Here is a 21,438-nt window from a genome sequence, read left to right on the forward strand (position 1 = left end):
CTTTTATTCTCAGCCATCATGTCATCTTTCCCACCTTCCTTTTGTTCCCTTCTGTTGTCACCTCTTTGGAACACGTGTGGGTGTCAGAATTGGACAGATCTAGATTAGAATCTGACCTGTTCCATATATTACCCTGGCACATGTTCTGCTGCTTCTTATTTACAAATCCTTGATGTCCCATCTTTCTTTCCACATACTCTTTCATAACCATCTTGTCTCAGGAAATGACACTTAAAAAAATCTGGTTTATAGGCAGAAATATTTGGAGTCATCCTCACTTCCTCCATTTCTCTTCTACCTTTCAACCTGCTGTCAAATTCTGTTGATTCTTGCCTTTGAATATTTGCAGCCAGCCTACTGTCCTCAAGCAGGTCTTTCTTGGTGTGACTCCTCCTTAAGATTCTTGCATTTCTAACTGGCCTTCTTACTTGCAAAATAGAAATCAAATTACAAAATAGCTTCTCATGTCAGTAGGCAAAATGCAGAGTTCTTGTCAGAAGCTCTTCTTTGGCTCTTCTTTGGGCTTACTGCTCCTTTTCTCTCACTCCTATAATCCCCACTCACTTTCCTGTCTTTTCTCATTCTTCCAGGTCATCTGTGACTCTCCATTAAAATATCTACCCCTGTAATATTTATCATGGTGGTTGTGGACACTGTTGTTTGGTTTTTGCCATGTGTTTCTTGTTTCATGCGATAACAGGAATTTTTCAGTTTTGTTAACTGCTATATATGCTCCCTGTACCTTTCTCTTTCCTTGCCTTTTCAATGTGAGAGGTAAAGTTCAAACTACCTAGTATGGCATTTGGACTTCTTCAACATACCCACTTCCATATCTTTGCAATGTATCAGTTTATAACTCACAGGAAGCCAAGCTGTGCTTGTGTGCCAGACCTCAGGTAGACCTTGGCCTTGTCTTTATTCTTCTCTTAACTGGGAAGATCTTCTCTGCTTATCTTTACTTGCCTAGGGCCCATTTTTTATTTTTCATGCCCAATCCACCTCAGAAAAACATCTGAAATGCCCCTCTATAAAAATGTGTTCCCCCTTTCTTCCCTGTGCTGTTTGCTCCCACATATACATATCCATGTGTGGCATTGGCCACACATGGCCTCAGAGAAGTTATTTATGAGTATCGCTGTGAGTATCGCTGTACTTTGTTGTCATTGTACCATCCTTGATGATGGATTTTAGTTTAATTTCAGTGATCCATACTTAATTATCACATGGTATGCTTTTTTTTTACTGATAGAAACATCTCTAAATTCCTATTTGAAATTATTTCAATTAAGCATGGAAAATGTTATTTCCCTTTATATGAATTATTTATATGAACAAGAGAGAGCATGTATATAACAAATTAGGGTATGTTATTTTCATATTAAATGTCCCTAAGATAATAAACGATGAATTATTAACGTACCAGTCAGGCATATATTTTATTTATGTTTTTTGTTTGTGTGTTCTTTGAAGTGGAGAAACTCAAACCTGTAAGTTCTTAGTGAGTTTTAGATTTTCATAAGAAAAATGATTTTTACTTAAATAGAAATTACTACTTACAAAGAAAAGGCAGTTCATTTTCCCTGTGCCCTCTAAACTTATCTAATATGTTTGGAACATTTGTTCTATATATTTTAGAGCCAATACTTTTATGATAGTAGAAAAAAAACAAAAAAATGGACTTAGGTTTATCATTAAGTCAACATATAATTATAACTATTTCCTTTTTGTCTTTCTGCCAGGTAAGTAGTACTTTATGATTGGATGTGCTAATATTTTGTATAAAGTATTTATTACAGTCCCGTGTATATAATATACAGGGAGTGCTTGGTAAATGGTGGTTTTTATTATTCAAAAAGTACTGTCCTCTTTTTAGAGTCCTTGCCTTATTTTTCAGTATTCAATTTATCTTGGTTGTGTTATTTTTAATGTCTTTTCTAGCTAAGCATAGTTTAAGATTGTAGAGAATTTTGTACATTGTGAGGAAGTAATAAATTATTTATCCACTGAATAAATAATGAACGTGTGAACATTCTTTTAAATTTTAAGTAGCTTTGATTACTTGAAGTTCTATAATACAGACCCCAACCACAGTGGAAACTTCTGAGCAGACAAGTTAATGCCTGAACTAATCCCAGAAAAGCCACTGGAGACAGGAGGATTCCCTGGGGACTAAAGAGAAGTCACATTTGCCTGTCTATGCTTCCTTGCCATAGACAGAGAGGCAGTTCTACAAAATTAGTGGGGATGTAGTCCTGTGATTAGAGACCTCTAAAGCACCACAAAACCCATAGATACCCTACTGCAATTAAATTTGATAGAGTTCCCCATTTGGTGAAGATTAGTTATTCAGGTTATTTATGGTTCATGACCATTTGGCTTGTATTGTTTGAGAACGGTAGGAAGAGCAATGAGCTTCACTGTGTATGTAGGGCAGATAACTGCTTCTGTTTCATGAATGTGTAGGCATGAGGGCAAGGTGGCTTTTCAAAGGTGAGACTTTTGAAGAGGGAAACTGTCTTTGAGAGCTGGACCTGCTCTGTTGCAGGTTTCTTTTTGTCTGCCAATTAACCAATCTAGTATTTGGAGACTACTTGGAAGGAATGATGACAAACTAGATGAGATGTTATCTTATGTGAAGGAGCTAAGCTCACTTTGCAGAGATGGTTTAGTATCCAGTTTTGCTTTGCCAGGACTCTATGCTTTGCCTGAAAGGTCAGTTCCTTCTCAGATCAATGAATAGAACTGATCTTTGCATCAATATTGTGTTGTATCATTGACTTCTGAATAAAATCATCCTTCCTTGTCATAATTATATTAATTTTATTCATTCCTACAGTGATTCTGTGTGTCTCAGAGTTACAAGGCCTCTCCTGAGTAATAGTAGGGGCTCTATTATAGGATGTATGATATCTTCCAGAGGAGATGAGGCCAACTCACATCACACTCAATACAAGACAAAGTGAGTTACCCACACTTATTTTCTGTACAGTATGTAGGAATTATAAACACTGGAGAGAGAACAAGTTGGATTTTCAACAGGCCTTACATGAGATACCTGATTTGAAAGAAATGGACTGGATTGGAAATTTTGAGTGAGGAAATTGCAGTAATAGAGAGGAATAGACATAGTAATTGTTAACTGGTTCTACCATTGATTTTATGAGTTATACAATTTTAATTCACTAGGATATACACATTTGCCTTAGTAAAAATGATGTATTTTGTGAAGTAGTAGGTAAACTTGTCATCTTTATTTCCTTTTGATATAGGACAGAGTTCATTATAGCATTTTACTTCATTTAGGTTTGGGTGATTGCACTGTTTTACTTCAAGCATTGGCATTTGTAATCATCAAGATAAAAAGGATATCATAATTGAGTGTTGTGGTTTCCTCTGCAGTCCTATTGGACAATGTGGTGCCTCATAAAACTTAGTCATTGGGGTCCTGTGTACATATCTGTCTCTTATCCACTAGCATTGGAGCCACCTTACTGATTTAATTGCTCTTCAAATATTTATTACCTACCTACTATGTGCCAGGCACTCTCTGGTATCTTTTAAATTATGCTTGCATGCCTTTCAATGAGTTCTATGTTTGTTTTGCTTTTGCAATTCCAATTAAAATATCCTTGGGTGGGTATTAGAGATTCTTAGTAATTACCAAATGTGTGCAATATTAAAAAATGTCAGAAGGGCAATAGAAAGGGAGATGGACCTATTGAAAGTGTGATTACACTTTGCATCTTGAGTGCCACGATGAATTCCTGTGCTGAGTGAAGCTGCTCTAGATCACAATGTGTTTATTACTGTTGAAATTTTCCTGGTGCCTTGCATTAATTCCACAGATAAGCAAGCATTTAAGGACCTAATTTTGCATTTTGACTGACCTTACCAGCTAATGGGGTTTTTGATATTTAAGCATGAAGTCTATTTCTAGCTTTTACTAGGAAAACAGATGTTCCTTATGGTTTTTTTAGTGCTAAAATTTCCTTAGGCTATTTTAGCTTTTACGTGATTTCAGAGTGAATGAAAACCAGTTTAATCTACCAAACAGAAAAACTGAAGGTTGATTAGTTTTAAGTCTTACAGACCATGGTCTTTGTATTATACCCCCAAACACCCAGTTTCTGGGGAGACCCAGCAATGTGAATTAGTAGAAAGAGTCCCATAGTAAAACATCAGAGGAGCAACCAAATCTTTTGGAAGACATAGTTCCATTATTGTGATTTTTATGTGATAAATCTTGTTTGTTTCTCCCCCCTACCTCTCTCCTTCCTTCTTCTTCTCCTCCTCCCTCCCTCTCCCCCTCTCTCCTCCCTCTATCTCTTTCTCTCTCTCTTTTGTGCTAATCCTGGGGCTTGAATTCAGGACTTGGGTATTGTTTCTGGCTAGTGTTCTATGAGCCACAGCTCCACTACAGGCTTTTTTGATGGTTAATTGGAGATGAGAGTCTTATAGAATTTCCTGCTTGGGCTGGCTTCAAACCTTGATCTCAGATATTAGTCTCCTGTGTAACTAGGATTACAGGTCTGAGTCACCAGCATTAGCCTTGAGCAGAAGAGCTCAGGGACAGCGCCTAGGCTCTGGGTTCAAGCCCTGTGACAGATTTTGAAAAAAAGTATTATTTTCTTCTGATACAAGTTTGAACCCAGAACCTTGTGCTCACTTGACTTGCTTGCTCATCTTGCATTCTACTACTTGAACAACAGTATTAGTTCTGCTTTTTTGCTGGCTGCTTTGCAGATGGAGTCTCACTAACTTTTTTTCCTGGACTGGCCTTGAACCATGCTTGCTTGGATTTCAGCCTCCTAAGTAGCTAGGATTACACATGTGAGCCATTGGAGCCCAGAATGTGGGAAAGCTTTTAATTTGATGCAGTCCCATTTGTCAGTTCTCTCTCTCTCTCTCTCTCTCTCTCTCTCTCTCTCTCTCTCTCTCTCTCTCTGTGTGTGTGTGTGTGTGTGTGTATCTTAAAAGAATTTTTCTGCAGATACTGAACTCTGGTCCTTTTACTCTTGCTCTACTTGTTTGCTCATGGCTGGTGTTATACCACTTGAGCCATGCCTTCACTATGTCATCTTTTTTTTCCTGAATCCTATTCAAAAAGTCATTGTTTTGGGGCTGGGGATATACCCTAGTGGCAAGAGTGCCTGCCTCGGATACACGAGGCCCTAGGTTCGATTCCCCAGCACCACATATACAGAAAACGGCCAGAAGCCGCGCTGTGGCTCAAGTGGCAGAGTGCTAGCCTTGAGCGGGAAGAAGCCAGGGACAGTGCTCAGGCCCTGACTCCAAGGCCCAGGACTGGCCAAAAAAAAAAAAAAAAAAAAAGTCATTGTTTATGCCTCTATCTTGAAGTGTTTCCTTATAGTAGTTTCAAAGTTGCTTTTAAGTTAAAGTTTTTTTTATCTACTTTGAATGGGATACAAGGAGGGAAGGGTTGTCTCCTATATATGACAGTTTTCCCAACATCTTTTGTTGCAGAGGCTTTTTTTTCCCAATGTATGGTTTTCATACCTTTGTTAACAGGTGGCTGTGTCTATGTTTATTTCTGGATCTTCTGTAACACTCTTTTACATGTCAGTTTTTTGTGTGTGCCACTTCCATGCTGTTTTGTTACCATGGCTCAGTAGAATAATTTGAACTCATGTATTATGATTGTTCTTTGATGTTAGCCAACAATGTTTCTGCCTGTCCCATGTGTTATCATGTTATGTAAACAACTCATTGCACTTTGGTTTAATGACATATACTTGTAAGCATTCACAGTTTATTTCTACTCTAATGCTTTGCTTATTTTATGTTTATTTCTTTTGCTGAAAATGTTAATTTAGGCCATCTTATCAGAAAAATCATGAAATACTCTATCATAGAAATTATGATCTTACCTTTACTGTATTTGGTAATTTAAGTTGTTAATTTGAGTCCTATGCTAATTTTAGATTTGTTACCAAAGTCTGTCAGAATTCTGATACTTTTTTGATCAGAATATCTAAATCTTCCAATTACTACTCTTATTCCTTGGATTCAGCTGTAATTCACACAGACAAAAGTACAGATCCAATAAGTTGCAAATGACTCACACTTGTAATCCTAGCTACTTGAGAGGTAGAAATCAGGAGGTTTGAAGTTTTAGGCCAGCCCAGGAAAAAAAGTTAGTGAGACTCTTAACCAATAAAAACTAGGTGCTGTATCGTGCATCAGTTATCCCAGCTATGTGGCAAACATAAATAGGATCATGGTTCAGGCTGTTTTGGGCAATAAGCAAGACTCCATTAGAAGAATAAGGAATACAAAAAGATTGTAGAGTGCCTACTTAACACACAAGGTCTAAATTCAAACCCCACTATCACCCAAAAGAAATAAATGCATATGCATTTCTTATGGATATCTTATGGTTGAGGATGGGAGGGAAAGACTGAGAGCCACAGAAGGGGAGACATTGTTCAAAAGGAATTGTACTAATTGTACTTGATTCATGAAACTGTAACTCCTTTGTATATCAACTACACATAAACAATTTTAAAAAGTATATACATTTCTTATGCATCTATTAGACTATGCTTTTCTTTTGATCTAAATGCTTAGTGAAAGATATATTTCTAGCACTTCTAGATCTAGTTAAATATTAAATTCTACATTCCAGAATGATTACAAATCTGAAAAACACAAACTCACATAAACTTAACCATATTTCTTTCCCTAAAACTGTTATGTTTTACCTTGTGAGTTTTCTTGGTTTCTACGTGATGAATTTCAATTAGGTATCTTCATTTCAATTTTCAGCATTTTCTCTGACTTAAACAGTTTTACATATTTTCACTTACATGTGTTGAGCAAGCAGATACTCTCCTTATATTGTAACACATGCAATTTCTTACTCTGTTTCCACTGGCTCATTTCCAGTGAGCAAATAAAATGCATTTTTATATTAGTTATTTTTATTAGCTCATGTCTGGCTAGAATATATCTGTGCTTGAAATTTTACCCAACAAACACAGGTGTAGTATAACAAGTTAGTAAAGTAGGAGCCAGCTAGTCACCTCATGCTTTGTTTTAATGTAACTAAATGCAAACTCCTGAATCATCCACATGGTGCAGTTAACTAGTGTTTTGCTGATATTTTACTTGCTATGGTATAGTAGGGTAAAGGTGGTGAATAGTTAAGGGAAAGTGGTGGAATGCAAAAGTGATTGGCGGTGACAGATGTTGACAAAAGAGGGGAAATGATATGTTAAAATGAACTTTATCGGGGCTGGGGATATAGCCTAGTGGCAAGAGTGCCTGCCTCGGATACACGAGGCCCTAGGTTCGATTCCCCAGCACCACATATACAGAAAACGGCCAGAAGCGGCGCTGTGGCTCAAGTGGCAGAGTGCTAGCCTTGAGCGGGAAGAAGCCAGGGACAGTGCTCAGGCCCTGAGTCCAAGGCCCAGGACTGGCCAAAAAAAAAAAAAAAAATGAACTTTATCTGACAGGGTGAATGAAATTATTACCTATTATAGTATGCTGATGAGTAACATTTGGGTTTTCCTTCTGACGTGGTTAAGATTAGTTGTTGGGAAACCAGAACTTGCTGAAGAAACTCCCTTTGTCTAACCGAGGATTTCCTGATTATCTGCTAGTTACATAGCTAGGAAGGGATTGTTATATAGAAGGAACCCTGGAGATAATCTTATTGTGATACTGGGAAATCTGAGGTTCAAGGAATTTGGCTTTTCAAAGGTCATTGTGTATTAGGATTTTTCACTTATAAAAGGATATGCAACTGAAACTAGTTTAAGTAAACTAGTCTAAATGAAAGATTTAGTCCTCTACACATGCAGGGCACTGTTCTATCAGGTACGCATTTTGAATCCCAAACATTTCATAAATAAGATTCATCTCAACCACTAGATTTGCTTTGTCTTGCAAAGTTAAATATGCTAAGTATGAATACATGAATTTATTTTTTTTCCAGTCTTGGGGCTTGAACTCAGGGTCTGAGCACTGTCCCTGGCTTCTTTTTGCTCACTCTACCATTTGAGCACCACTTCTGGCCTTTTCTATATATGTAGTGCTGCGGAATTGAACCCAAGGGCTTCATGTATGTAAGGCAAGCACTCTACCACTAGGCCATATTCCTAGCCCCCTGGATACATGAATTTTATGTCTGAATTTTCTTATCTATTTTTACTGGTTCTTTTCTTTTCTTTTTGTATTCTTACCTATTTTTACTGGTTCTTTTCTTTTCTTTTTGTATTGTTATTGTAAAGGTGTTTTACAGAGGAGTTACAGTTAAATGAGCCAAGATTTCTTCTGCTTCCCTAATTTTTTCCAAGTTTTGCCCTCCCCCTTCCACAAGTTGTATAGTTGATTTTCAGTAGTGTCTAATGAGTATCACTGCTGCATTTGTATACCCTTTGTTTTACCATTTCTGTGGTCCCCCTTACTCTCCCCTAAACAGATAAACTTCCATACAGGACAAAAGATACAGAAAATAAAAACAGGGACAAAGGAGAAAAAACAGAAAACTTCTTGTTTTTATTTCTTGGACTTCATTTCTATAAAGATATGCACATAGCTATTGAGCCTTTGTGATTCTCTCCTAAGAATATCCTCCTTTTATCTCATGGTGCGAATGTCTAGAATCCTGTATAAGTTATCATGTTCAAATGTTCTTTTTGTCATTTGCTATCCAGTGTGTTTACTTATAGGTTTATATGCACATTCTAGTTATAACAAATGAGGGAAATAGTGCTACCTATGTTTCTTTGAGTCCAGCTTACTTCGCTTAATATAATTTTCCTCAAATCTTTCTATTTCTTTACAAATTGCAAGATATTCTTTCTGATGGAAACACAGAATTTTATTGTGTATATATACCACATTTTCTTGATGCATTTATCCATGGAGGGCATCTGGGTTGATTCCATGTCTTGCTATGGTAAAGAATGCTGCAATGAACGTGGTTGTGCTGGTAGCTGTAGTGTGGCCTTTTTAGTGTTCCATTGGATAAATGCCTAGTAGTGTAATTGCTGGGTGGTGGATCAGATTTCAGTGTAAGGCCAGATACTATCAAAATATTACAGGAAGGGGAAGGGGAAACACTAGGGATCCTAGGCACAGGTCCAAACTTCCTAAGTAAAGATCCAGAATCATAACAACTGAAAGAAAGACTGGATAAATGGGATTGCATCAAACTTAAGTTTCTGCACGGCAAAGGACATAGCTAACAAGATAGATAGAAAGCCACAGAAAGGGAGAAGATTTTTATTATCTATGCATCAGACAAGAGGCTCATATCTAAAATATACTTAGAGCTAAAAAAATTACCTCAGCAAACCCTCAATGTAACAACAATCCAGTTGATAATGATAAATGGGCTAAAGACTTAAAGAGAGACTTCTCAGAAGCAGAAGTAAGAATAGCCAATAGACACTTGAAGAAATGTTCAGCATCTCTGGCCATAAAAGAAATGTAAATCAAAACAACAATGAGATTCTACCTCACCCCCAATTACAATGACCATTGTCAAGAAACAATAACAGATGCTGGTGGGGATGTGGCCAAAAGGGAACACTACTACACTGTTAATGGCAAAGTAAACTTGTTCAACCACCCTGGAAAGTACTATGGAGGTTCCTCAAGTGGCTAAACATAGAGCTTCTCTAGTAGTTTTAAATGTGATCAGAAATATGCATTGTATTAGAAAAGAAATGAAAGCAAGGAGGGAAGGACTAGCAAATCCAAAACAGTGTAATATTTGAAGATAGGATTGCTATCATATAAGAAGATATTTACTTTCTCTCCTTAGAAAACATACATCTTCCAGTATTAGTAATACAAATGCGTACTCTTTAATTGCATCCAATATTGTCAAACCAGAGAGATGTCATGAATCTAATATGTGGGCATTTTTCCAAATCTGTGATTCAATTTCTGATGGATAAATACAATGACCGATCTTTCTTAAAGAGTTTGATATGATATGGAGAACGTATTGATGAGTCAAAGGCAGTCTTACAATAGAAATTGACTTTATCATTGTTAACTTGCTGTGATCAGAGAATAGGACAGTAAAGAACAGTTGAAAAATATATTGAATACGTACTCTTGGTCCAGCACTGTCCTATACATACACTCTAATACAGTTATAAATACCAGCCTGTGTTACAGAGCAAACAGGCCCAGAGAGGCGAAGCAAGTGTTCTGAGGGAGATCTGCATCCTGGCTCTTAGCTACTGTGACGGATGAGGAGGACAGGCACAGTGTCCACCTTGGGTGTAAACACAACTTTTTTTTAATACGTAATTCTTTATTGGGTTTAAGTTATTACATATGTATCACAGTACACATTTTAACTTTCATAATGATGAAAATTATCATTCTACTCTAAATAGCTTACAAAGTCTATGAACTTTAACAATGAAATCATTTTCTCCATTTTGGATGATATGTACATTACGTTCCTTTTGTTTAGCAACATCTGTTCCCTCCTTCACTCATTCCTTCCTTCCCATTCCCACCTAGGAGTTGCTTAGTTCCCTTTCATCAGTGTCCAATGTAGAGATGGTCCCTTCTGCTATATTATTATTGTTATTATTATTATTACTATTCTCACACACTTTCCACTCATTCTGTGTGCTCCTTTCTTTTTACTGTATTTTGGTATCTTGAGACCTGTTTATTTTGTTCTGTCTCTTTGCATTTTAATTCTAACACCCACATATCAGGGAGACCATACGCCATTTATTTGTCTCTTGGTTCTTGGCTTGTCTTACTCAGCATGATTTATTCTAGTTCCATCCATTTTCCAGCCAAAGGCATTACTTTGTTTTTTTCTAATGGCAGTGTAGAATTCTATTGTCTAGAGGTATTTTTCCATATCTTGGTTATTGTGAATAGGGCAGCAATGAACATGGAGGTGCAGGTGACCTTGTCATACCCTGGTTCCTGTTGCTCAGGATAAATGCCTAGGGGTAGTATGGCTGGCTCATAGAGTGTGTGTCTATGTTTAGTATTTTTGAGGAACCTCTAGACTGCTTTCTAGAGTGGTTGTACTAGTTTACATTCCCACCAGCAGTGCAGTAGGATTCCTCTTTCTCCACATCCCTGTTCACATTTGTTATTGTCTGAATTCAGAATATAGGCCATTTTTACTGGGGTAAGGTGGTATCTCAGTGTTGCTTTTATTTGCACTGCCTTTATGGCCGGGGATAGTGAGCATTTCCTCATGTGTTTCTTTGCCATTTTTATTTCCTCTTTTGAGAAGGGTCTATTTAGTTCCTTTGCCCATCTAGTGATTGATTTATTAGGTTTGGAAGGGGTTAGTTTCTTGAACTCTCTGTATTTACAGAGGTAGATATTTGGCCTTTGTCTGTTGCCTTGCTGGTGAGTATCTTTTCCTAGTTGGTTGGCTGGATTTTTAGTTTAGTAGCAATGTCTTTAGCTGTGCAGAAACTTTTTATTTTAATTTAGTCCCATTTGTTGAGTCTCTCTCCAATTTGTTGTGCCCCAGTGACTCTGTTCAGGAAGTTCCTGCCTGTGCCTATAAGTTCTAGTGTTTCCCCTTCTGTGTCCTGCATTACTTTCAGAGTCTCAGGTCTGACCTTGAGGGATCTTTAATCCATTTTGAGTTGATCTTAGTGCTTGGTGACAAGTGGGGGGCACAACTGACTTTTGGACAACCTTGTCTTCTGCCTACATTTAAAGCAGACATTGCCCCAACTTTTTTAGGATGGATAAGCAGGTAGTTGTGCTACAAGTTATTGACTCATAGTTCTGTGAAGAAAAAAAATTGAATTTGTGTTTCTGAGAAGAACTATTCCAAAGTTGAATGTGTGCTTAAATAGTATCAAATTTCAAGAAATGTTTTTTAGGCAAGAAAAGTTCTCAGTTCTTTTCCCTAGAAAACTCTCTACAACTAAGTGCCCTTGGAGGAACAGAATATACATTCAGTTGTTGCCAGAGAACTATTTATTCTCTTTTAGAGAGAAGATTTGATCTTAAAAGTTGGACAGCGATCACATCTAATACGTCTGCTGTCATTACAATTTCCTATCCTAATCCTAAACCCTGTGGAGGGTTTATTACATTGGTTGGAGGCATTATCCTGTCAACAGCTGGATGAGACAGAAGTTAGAAAATGGACTTTTCGAGGACAAGAAGCCAAGCAACCAGAAGAACCAATTTGTCAACTTGAATTATCTTGGGAATGGAAAAATTATTCAGCAATGTGGGAAACACAGTACTGCTTGGGTACTCTGTTTTGTTTTATTTTTCATTGTCTTTCCAGTGAGTACCTCCTCCCTGGGAGCTGCATCAAGCATGGATAACAGACACGTGTGAGCTACCTTTCCCGTGGAGAGCCACGGTGGCATCTGTGCTCACTCACTTTGCTTGCTGTAATGACTGCCAGGGGGACTCTGAGTGGTCTGTATCCTTCAGGTCCTGTGGCCACATCAGCAGCACACCCTGGTAAAGGGAACGAAGGGTTTGGAGTAGCCCCCTTTTTTTGTTATGTTACTACTTTAAAAAAAATCTTTCAGCTTTGTAGTATTTGTCTTTTAATAATAGGACATTACTAAATTTCCACATCTGGGCTACAAGTATATGAAAGGTGAACTTCATTTCTGGTTTATAGAACTGTTTCTTCATAATATCTAGGGATATATTGACTGTGTATGGTTCTATAAAATTTACATATGTTGTATTCTTTTTTTCAAATTTTTATTATCAAACTGATGTAAAGAGAGGTTACATATGTTGTATTCTTTTAAGTAGGTATTATGCTTTGTAACATGAGTGGGCACATAGATTATTTTGTGAAATTATGAGATGGCTCTTCATAGTTGAAAATGTTTGTGAGCACAGTGTGGCTTGGTACTCCTTTTCAATTACCTTTCTCTGTTCTTCCTTGGAATTATACTTTAGTAAATTAAAAATTCATATGCTGACCCGGCCGGAACTAAGACTTATTATTGGAAAACCCTCTGGAAGGCTGAAAGCTACATTTCTTTATTTTTAGTGTGAAGCCATGTTTTTCTGGTTATATCAATGGACAGTAAAATAAAAATTACACTTTCTTTAAATAGTAAAACACATAAGCAATTTAAAACAATCTGGGACTTTTTTGTTAAAACAGCTCAAAGAAAATTTGGACTAATTTTTACTAAGATTATTGTTTTTGTTTTGATCACTGTTATTTCATTTGTACTTGTTACCACAATTCATAGACAATCTATTAACTTCACAACAGTAGTATATTATCAAAACAGTATTAATGAAATCAAGTTAACAGTTAAAAGGGAAGAAAACATGTAATAACCAGGCAGCAAAATTTAAACCTAATAGCTTCTTAGAAATGTTTTCTATGTTAAAACAAATTTCTTTGTACATTAGTGACAGATATTATAATGAGAATTTTTTTCTCTTCAAGTGTGTATGTGGATTGAAATGCCATAAAGGGAATGTTTTATAATACTTTTCACATTTCTACTTGGTTTGGTAAAAGGGCTAAAAGTTGTTCTTTGGCAAATGGAGGAAGGAGTTTTATAAATAAATATCCCATTATTTGTTTTTATATATTTGAGGTATCACATACTATATTCATTACTTTTACTTAAACTAAAGGATACATATATTTAGTTTAGTTGTAATTTGGATCTTAAATGTGCCATGAATTAGGTCCATGAATTAAAAGCTTGATCGACATGTGACACTATTGGGAGGTAGTGGAACCTTTAGCATGTGGGGCCTAGTGGGAGTTGGGTCAATAGAGATGTCCCCTTGAAAAGGGGTGGTGGTGGTATTGGGACCTTGATCCCTTCCTCTTTTCTCTGTTTGCTTCCTGGCTGCTATGAGGTGAACAGCTTTGCTCTACCAGACACCCTTTGCCCCAATGCTCTGCCTCACCATAGGCTCCCAAACAATGGATCCAGATGACCATTGACTAAAATCATTGAAACAAGGAAGTATAATACATCTGTCTTCTTTTTAAATGGATTATCTCAGTATTTTTTTTTAAATCACAGTTATAGAAAGCTGCCTAACACAGTTTTCAAAGTAGGTCTTTATATTCTGATACTAGTTCATGTTAACTGATGTTTATTCCATGATAAATGCAGTAGGTTTGTGTGTCTAGAAGTGTCGGTTGCATGGGCTCTTAACCGTGCTTATTCTGTTTGCATTTTTAGTGTAATCAATTTGCAACTTTATTCTGCCAAGAAAGTTGAAGAAGCATGAATTCGGGGAAGAAAAAGCATTGATCCATAAAAACTTGGATAGATCCTTTAGGAAGACTAAAAATGAGCTGCTTTCGAAAGGAAAAAAAATGTTACTGCACTAGGATAATCAAGCTAGTTCAGAAACAGGAGAGAATTAGAGGAAACCTAAATTGCAACGCTGAGAGAAAACATAGGTATTTGAGAGTTAAGTAAAGCCGATAGGTTAAGCACTCTAATCAGCACAACTGAGAAAAGGCTATGGCCATAGATTAAAAGATTAGGGAGTCATACACATATCTACTACTTATATTCAAAATAAATGTTTTGTCCTCAGCCCTTGTTTTGTAACATCTGTCCAGTGAAGTAAAAAACTATTATTTCTTCAAGGTTGAACAAAATACTTTTAACCCAGTGGTTATTGTTAAACACTCTCTATACACTTGTTTCATAGATTTCATTTCAGTTTATATATATAAAACTTGTCAACTAAGTCAGATAGTTATATTCTTCTACCATATTAACATAATTAAATATAAAAGAACTTGCTTTTCTCTCAACATATACAGTAATCTTGGCCATTAGACTAAGGAGTAGTTTGTAGAAATGTTACATTTTTAAGTGCTACCCAGAAAGTAATTAAACACTAAATGTTTACTTGAAATAAAAGCCACCTTTTAAATTTAATTGTATAAAAACTAATTGTAAATACCATCCTCATTTTCCACTATTTATTTGGGGAATAAAATCAGTGCTTGGAATATTTTTGTGCCTATGATTTAATCATGTTTCAGTTTTACTTATGTAACTGTTAAAACAATTCCAGGAAAATGCTTCCTGTTTAGAAATGAAAATGATTCATGACCCACCTAATTTATTAAAACAGTAACCTCTGGTTTTCTTTTGTTTGGATCACTTCTATTAGATAAAGTTCTTGGCCTGTGCACCTATATGGTGACCTAGCAGACCACAACAATGTAAGAGTTTAATAATAGTGTGTGAGTTTTGCTTGGGTGGTAGCAGGTGGCCCTGATATTCTGTAAACAGTGAAGTAGTTAAGTTGTGATGAGTTGACTGGTTGACTATACTCTGTAGACTCTTGGATTGTTTTCTGTCCTTCCATTCTGTTTTCCTGGAAATGTGACTGCTTACATTATTGGTTGGAGTTCTCAAGAACCTGTTTTAGAATCTTCTGATCCATAGTCAGAAGTGGTCTCCATTGAGCCTTGTCTTGTTTATCAGATTTGGGGAAGGGAAGGGGAAGCATAGAAATCATGGGATAAAAGATAAACCAATTCAGCAGTGAAACCCATTAGACACTATGTTGGAAATGAACTCTGCAACTTTGAGGGAGGGAAGTTAGGAGGAGAAAACATGGGAGATAATGAGGGAGGGAGGGACATTTGTTGAAAAGGAAATGTACTCATTCCCTGACTCATGTAACTGTAACCCCTCTGTACATCACCTTTACAATAATAGTAATAAAAAAATTTAAAAAAAAAGAAGAATCTACTTTACTTTTGAGTGCTGTCCTGTCTGGGAATGTTTTGTTTTCTTTGCTCAACAAACTCAACTGAATTTAATGGGGATAAGGAATTTCCTGTTTTAGCACTTCTAATGGCATGTAGCCATTGTTCTGAAGGATACCAAAATGCAAGTTGGATGGATGTTGCACAAATGCTAATACAAACCCTCTTAAGTGTCCAAGACAATGACTGTGTGAGCAGTTTCGTCTGCTACCATGGAATGCTGTTCCTTTTTCTGGAAGACTAGTCTTAATGTAGTAGGGAGCATAGATAAAAAGCAGCCCAGCATACTGTTCTCATCTGTAGTTTTTAAATCTGTGGATGGAAAGAAGCTGCCATGGAGAAATAGACCATGGTGCTCTCTGGAGGGCAGCATCTCTTATGAGTTTGCCTGTTTTAAGATCAGAATCTGTTCCTTGTCTTTGGAAAAGGTAGTAGCAGGTTTTTCAGCCCATGCAGATTGAGCCCCTTCCAGAACAGAAGCATTGTCATTTTATTAATTTGTATTTTGTTATTATTATAATTTTTGATGACAAGGTCTCACCTGTGTGCCCAGGCTGATTTTGAACTGGTGGCTCAGCTAATTGTCCTGTTTCAGCCTTAGTAGCTACTATACTTCGGTAGATACCACTACTTCTGTACTGGTTTTATTAATTTATGACAAAATAAGACAAATGAAAAGATCTGGGTATACAAACTTCAGCCAGGACAGTCTTTGATAAGCACTGTGGGGCATTTCTTTTAATAGAGTTACTTTTGGTTAGCCTGGAAGTAGGGAATGGAATGTACTAGAAGTCAAGTTTTTCTGTAAATATATGCCAGGGCTTAGTGCAGCCATATTAACATTACCCACAGTGCATTCTTTTTTTTTTTTTTTTGCCAGTCCTGGAGCTTGGACTCAGGGCCTGAGCACTGTCCTTGGCTTCTTTTTGCTCAAGGCTAGCACTCTGCCACTTGAGCCACAGCACCACTTCTGGCCATTTTCTATATATGTGGTGCTGAGGAATCTAACTCAGGGCTTCATGTATACCAGGCGAGTATTCTTGCCACTAGGCCATAATCCCAGCCCCCACAATGCATTCTTGCCGCTTCCAAATCACTGCTTCCAGTCTAGAGAGGAGCATATGTTTGGCTGGTTGGTTGATTTGTTCAGCTTGCTTGCTCAATAACTCTACCACTATGTTAGGCATCCAGTCTTACTTTTTTCTGCCTGGGTTGGCTTTGAACCTTGATTCTCAGATCTCAGCCTCCTATGTAGCTATGATTACAGGTATGAATCTACATGCCCAGCTCAGAGGCTTTTGTGTTCAAGGCTAATGCTCTACCACTTGAGCCACAGCTCTACTTCAGATTTTTGTGGTTAATTGGACATGAGTCTCACAAAGTTTCCTTCCCAGGCTAGCTCTGAACTGTGAGCCTCAAATCTCAGACTCATGAATAGGTAGTATTACAGGTGTGAACCACTGACACTCTCAGATTTACTTGTATTTTATTATTTTTCTTTTCATCTCAGCCTTTCCACTTACTTCTGTCACTGTGCATTTAAGCTCTGGTGCAAGCTACATAGTGCTGGCCTGTCATCCTACCTGTTCAGAAAGCTTAATACCAGGAGGATCACAGTTTGAAGCCAACTCAGGCAGACAAGTGTAGGCTACTCAATCTCCAAAATAACTAGGAAAAAACTGGGCTGTATGCATGGCTCAAGTGGTAGAGTGCCCACTGAGCAAGCGTGGGGAGTGCAAGGCCCTGCATTCAAGCCTGTGTGGCAGCAAAAAACTCAGCAAAAAAGAAACAACAAACTTCTGTGCAGTGCTGGGCAGAGAACTAAATCCACCTGAACTGTGAAGAGATGGACATGTGTCACAAACCTTCTGGTGGTGAGTGCCTTCATTTCCTGCAGCCCATCTGGTTACCTACCCTTTCTCTTAAATTTTTTAAAAAATTTCTTTATTGTCAAGGTCAAGAGGGGTTACAGTTTCATACTTAGGGAAGTGTGTACATTTCTTATCTAACTTGTTACCTCTTCTCTCATTTTTTCCCCACCTTCCCCCCTCCCTGTTTCCCTCACCCTCCTTGCAGTTGGTTTCACCACATAGTTTTGTAAATATTGCTGTTGCCTTGGTTTGCCTTTTTATCCTTTGTCTCTCAATTTTGATATTCTCTTTCCCTTCCCTAGTTCCATAACCCCTGATGTCACTGTAACTTCCTTTTCTCTCAAGGGCTAATAGGCAGTACTTCAAGATTTCCTTGTTTGCTTCACTTGTGGATGGGATTCAGATGTATTAATGGTTTGCATAGCTCCCAAACTCTAAACTTCTCATCCCACTGAGGAGCAAAGCTACTTTATAAGAGCCACTACTTTTTCCTATGGAATTCTTAACTTCTTTTACCATTGCTTTTCATATTACATTAATGCGTAATAAGCAAAAATTAACCTTGTTTTCTCTGAATTTTTCTTTGCAGGCCTTTCTATTTCATACTAGCCTTGCATTTTCCCATAGACCATATTGCTTTTGATAAAATTTGGATTCTTCATTTGGCAAGAAACTGAGAGTGTCCCCATTCAGCAAATGTCACTCTAAAAGATGTTTCTTATTACCATGCTTCCCCTGAGTTTAATGGTTGCCAAATGGGCAGGGCTTCAAGGACAGGGGGCTCTATGCCTGCCTATTTCTAGATCTTCCATCCACAGCATCCAGATTACAGTGAAGCTTGCAGGCTGTGACAGTTCAGGGCAAGCGTGATGTTGCCATGGGCAGTCCAAGCGGAGGCCTCTCCCAACCTCCTGACAGAGGACATCCGTTCCTCCTGAGGTGACTTGTCCTTTCTGATGATAGATTGAGAGAGACAAGCAGCACATGGGTAGATAAACACCTCACCCAGGCAGTGGGTGCCATTTAGCAGTTTCCTCCTGAGGTTGACATTTTCATTTCCTCCCTTCACCCGGCTCATCACCAAGTGTTTGCATCTTATTTTCTGTACACAGTAGTAATGCAGAATGACAGAACACACACACAGCTCCATTACTCATTTTATATGCTATTTTCTAGTCAAATTACACAGTGGGCTTTCTTCAAGCAGAGCTATGAAAGGGGCATGTGCTTTTCATTGTGCTCTGGCCTTGCAGTGAGCAGCATTTGTTCAAGATAGACTGAAATTTTCATGAAGCATTGCAGCTCAGAAAAACAACAGTGAGATGAGAAAGGTGTTTCATTTATGATCTGCTTGTGCCAGCTCCAGCTTGCCTTGTTACCAGGAAGCCTCTTTCCCAGGACACGATAATGATTTTTAATCATATTCCTGTGGGAAGAGCACTGTGTTGTCACCTGTTCATTCTTTTTTTGTGTGTGTGATTTTTTTTAAGTTTTTATTATAAAACTGATGTACAGATAGGTTACAGTTTCATACGTTGGCATTGGATACATTTCTTGTACTGTTTGTTACCTTGTCCCTCATACCCCCGTCACCTGTTCATTCTTTCCTGCAGTTTTATTGAGTTATAATTGGCAAATAATTCTTTCTATTTAAGGTGTGCAGTGTAATGTTCTATCACTTCCCATAGGCAACCATGGATGTGTGTTGTAAGGGCATTTAAGTTATATCTCTCAGCAAATTGCAAGTCTGCAATATAGGTATGGAATTGATAACCTGTAGTCACTGCTGTACATTGAGACTACTCATCATGTGTGTAGGCTTCACTAATTGTGGGGGACATTCGGCTCTGTGCGCTACTCCCCCGCTGGCAGGAGGGCAGAGTGTGTCCCAATTGAGACTAAGCCGAGATGGGGTTGAGCAGGTGAAACCCCCTTACATTAAGAGCAGACCCTGGACACGGGGATTTCGGGGAGCTGTCTGGTGAGCTTCCGTTTATTCAGGGAGAGGGCAATTGCATTCATTACAGTGATGACGGCGGGAAGGGGAGGGGCTTGGATTGCTTACCTAGGTACTAGCAGTTGGCTGACAAGCTGCTCATCATAGTGATGTCACAGAACTTCCTCTATGGGCGGAGATCATGGCCCACAGAACTGCCTCCCCTGGGCTCGGCTGGCGCCATGGTGGCACACGTGCTTACAGACGGAGGGCGGGGCTGGCTTAGCTCCCTCTTCCCGGGGAGGTTCGAGACCCGGGGAGAAGGTAGGAGTGAATAACAGCCAAGTAGCCCCAGGGCAGGAGAAGGGCCCTGCGTCTTAGGTATAGCCAGACCACAGCAATGTGTAACTGGAACTTAGTACTTTGTGCCTTTGGACAGTTTCTCTGGAACTTTTCATTCTTTAATTTTGTTTTTTGTTGTTGGTACTGTTGTTTAACTCAGGGCTTAGAGATTGCTAGGCAGGCACTGTAACTTCTGAGCCATGTTCTGCAGCCCTTTTTCCTCTAGTTATTATTTTTAGATAAAAATCTTTTGCATAGGACTAGCTTCAGACTGCCATCCTCCTACCTCCTCCTCCTGCATATCTGAGATTACAAGCATGTACTATCATGCCCAACTAGAGATGAAGTCTTGATATTGTCTGTCCCAGTTGGCCTTGTAACTTGATATTCACATCTCTGCCTCCCAAGTAATTGAGATTGCAGTTGTGTACCTTCTCTAATCTTTTCATTCTTCCATGTTCTTTTGGGTTCCAGAGTAGCTACTGAAATGAGTAGTTATGTAGAATTTGTCTCTTCTTTTCCAGCATCATCCCTGGAAAACTGGAGAATCCATTTAAAAGTTAAAGCTTAAAATATATATCTATGTGTACATATATGTATGTGTATACATACATGTGCATGTACATGCATGTATATATAGTATACACGCATATACATTTAAAAATAACAAGCTTAGTGTAGGAGGTAGTAGAATGCAAAGGATTATTCCAGGCAGTTTTCAGGGATTTCAGTTTCAGACATGAATTGGATCAATTGGCCTCCCTCCTCCCTGGTTTCCTTCTATCCAGGCATCAATGGTATTAAGAGGTTGCATGATCAAGACTTAATTCTCAAAAGTTGCTTTCTCCTGCTGAAAAGGACTTTTCATTGTACATAAAGACATTGCTTCTGTGGAATTCTTTTTTTTTTTTTTTTTGTGGCCAGTCCTGGGGCTTGGACTCAGGGCCTGAGCACTGTCCCTGGCTTCTTTTTGCTCAAGGTGCTTAACACTTTGCCACTTGAGCCACAGCACCACCTCTGGCCGTTTTCTGTATATGTGGTGCTGGGGAATTGAACCCAGGGCCTCATGTATACGAGGCAAGCACTCTTGCCACTAGGCCATATCCTCAGCCCCTTCTGTGGAATTCTTGCCAATGTATCTTCTGTTTTCAAAGTCTTGCTCCTGAGTTCTCAGTAGGGTAAGGGTGAGAAAAGTCTTTGGGAAGGCAGACTCTGTTTCTTGGCACAATTTCCAGGCTAGTACGTGGAACGACAATCCCTGCTGGGTTGGAAGAGTTTCTTCTACACAACTATTCTTAGAAAATGAATTAATGAGAAAACAACCTGAGTAGGGCAGGAAGACCAGGAATTCAGTGGAGAGGTGAAGGATGTGTTCTACTGTAGACCTGTAGCTCTGTGACATGGAAACTTCTTCCTCTGGCAGCAAGTGTGTCTCCTAAGAGGCTTCTGCATGTATTTTCTCCGTCCTGGCTGGGGGAGGACTGAGACAGAGCTGAGAGTGAGGGACAATATGGTGTCATGGAAGGAATGCTAGCATAAATCAAAATTATGATCAT

At 38.3% G+C, this 21,438-nt stretch overlaps 1 protein-coding gene across 7 annotated transcripts in view; it reads left to right on the top strand.

The window, feature by feature from the left end:
- Positions 1-21,438, top strand: part of Ptprm (protein tyrosine phosphatase receptor type M) — a 767,348-nt gene that overhangs the window by 70,852 nt on the left and 675,058 nt on the right. The window lies entirely within an intron of this gene.

This window comes from Perognathus longimembris, chromosome 15 (genome assembly GCF_023159225.1).
Source record: "Perognathus longimembris pacificus isolate PPM17 chromosome 15, ASM2315922v1, whole genome shotgun sequence".
Classification (NCBI taxonomy): Eukaryota; Metazoa; Chordata; class Mammalia; order Rodentia; family Heteromyidae; genus Perognathus; species Perognathus longimembris.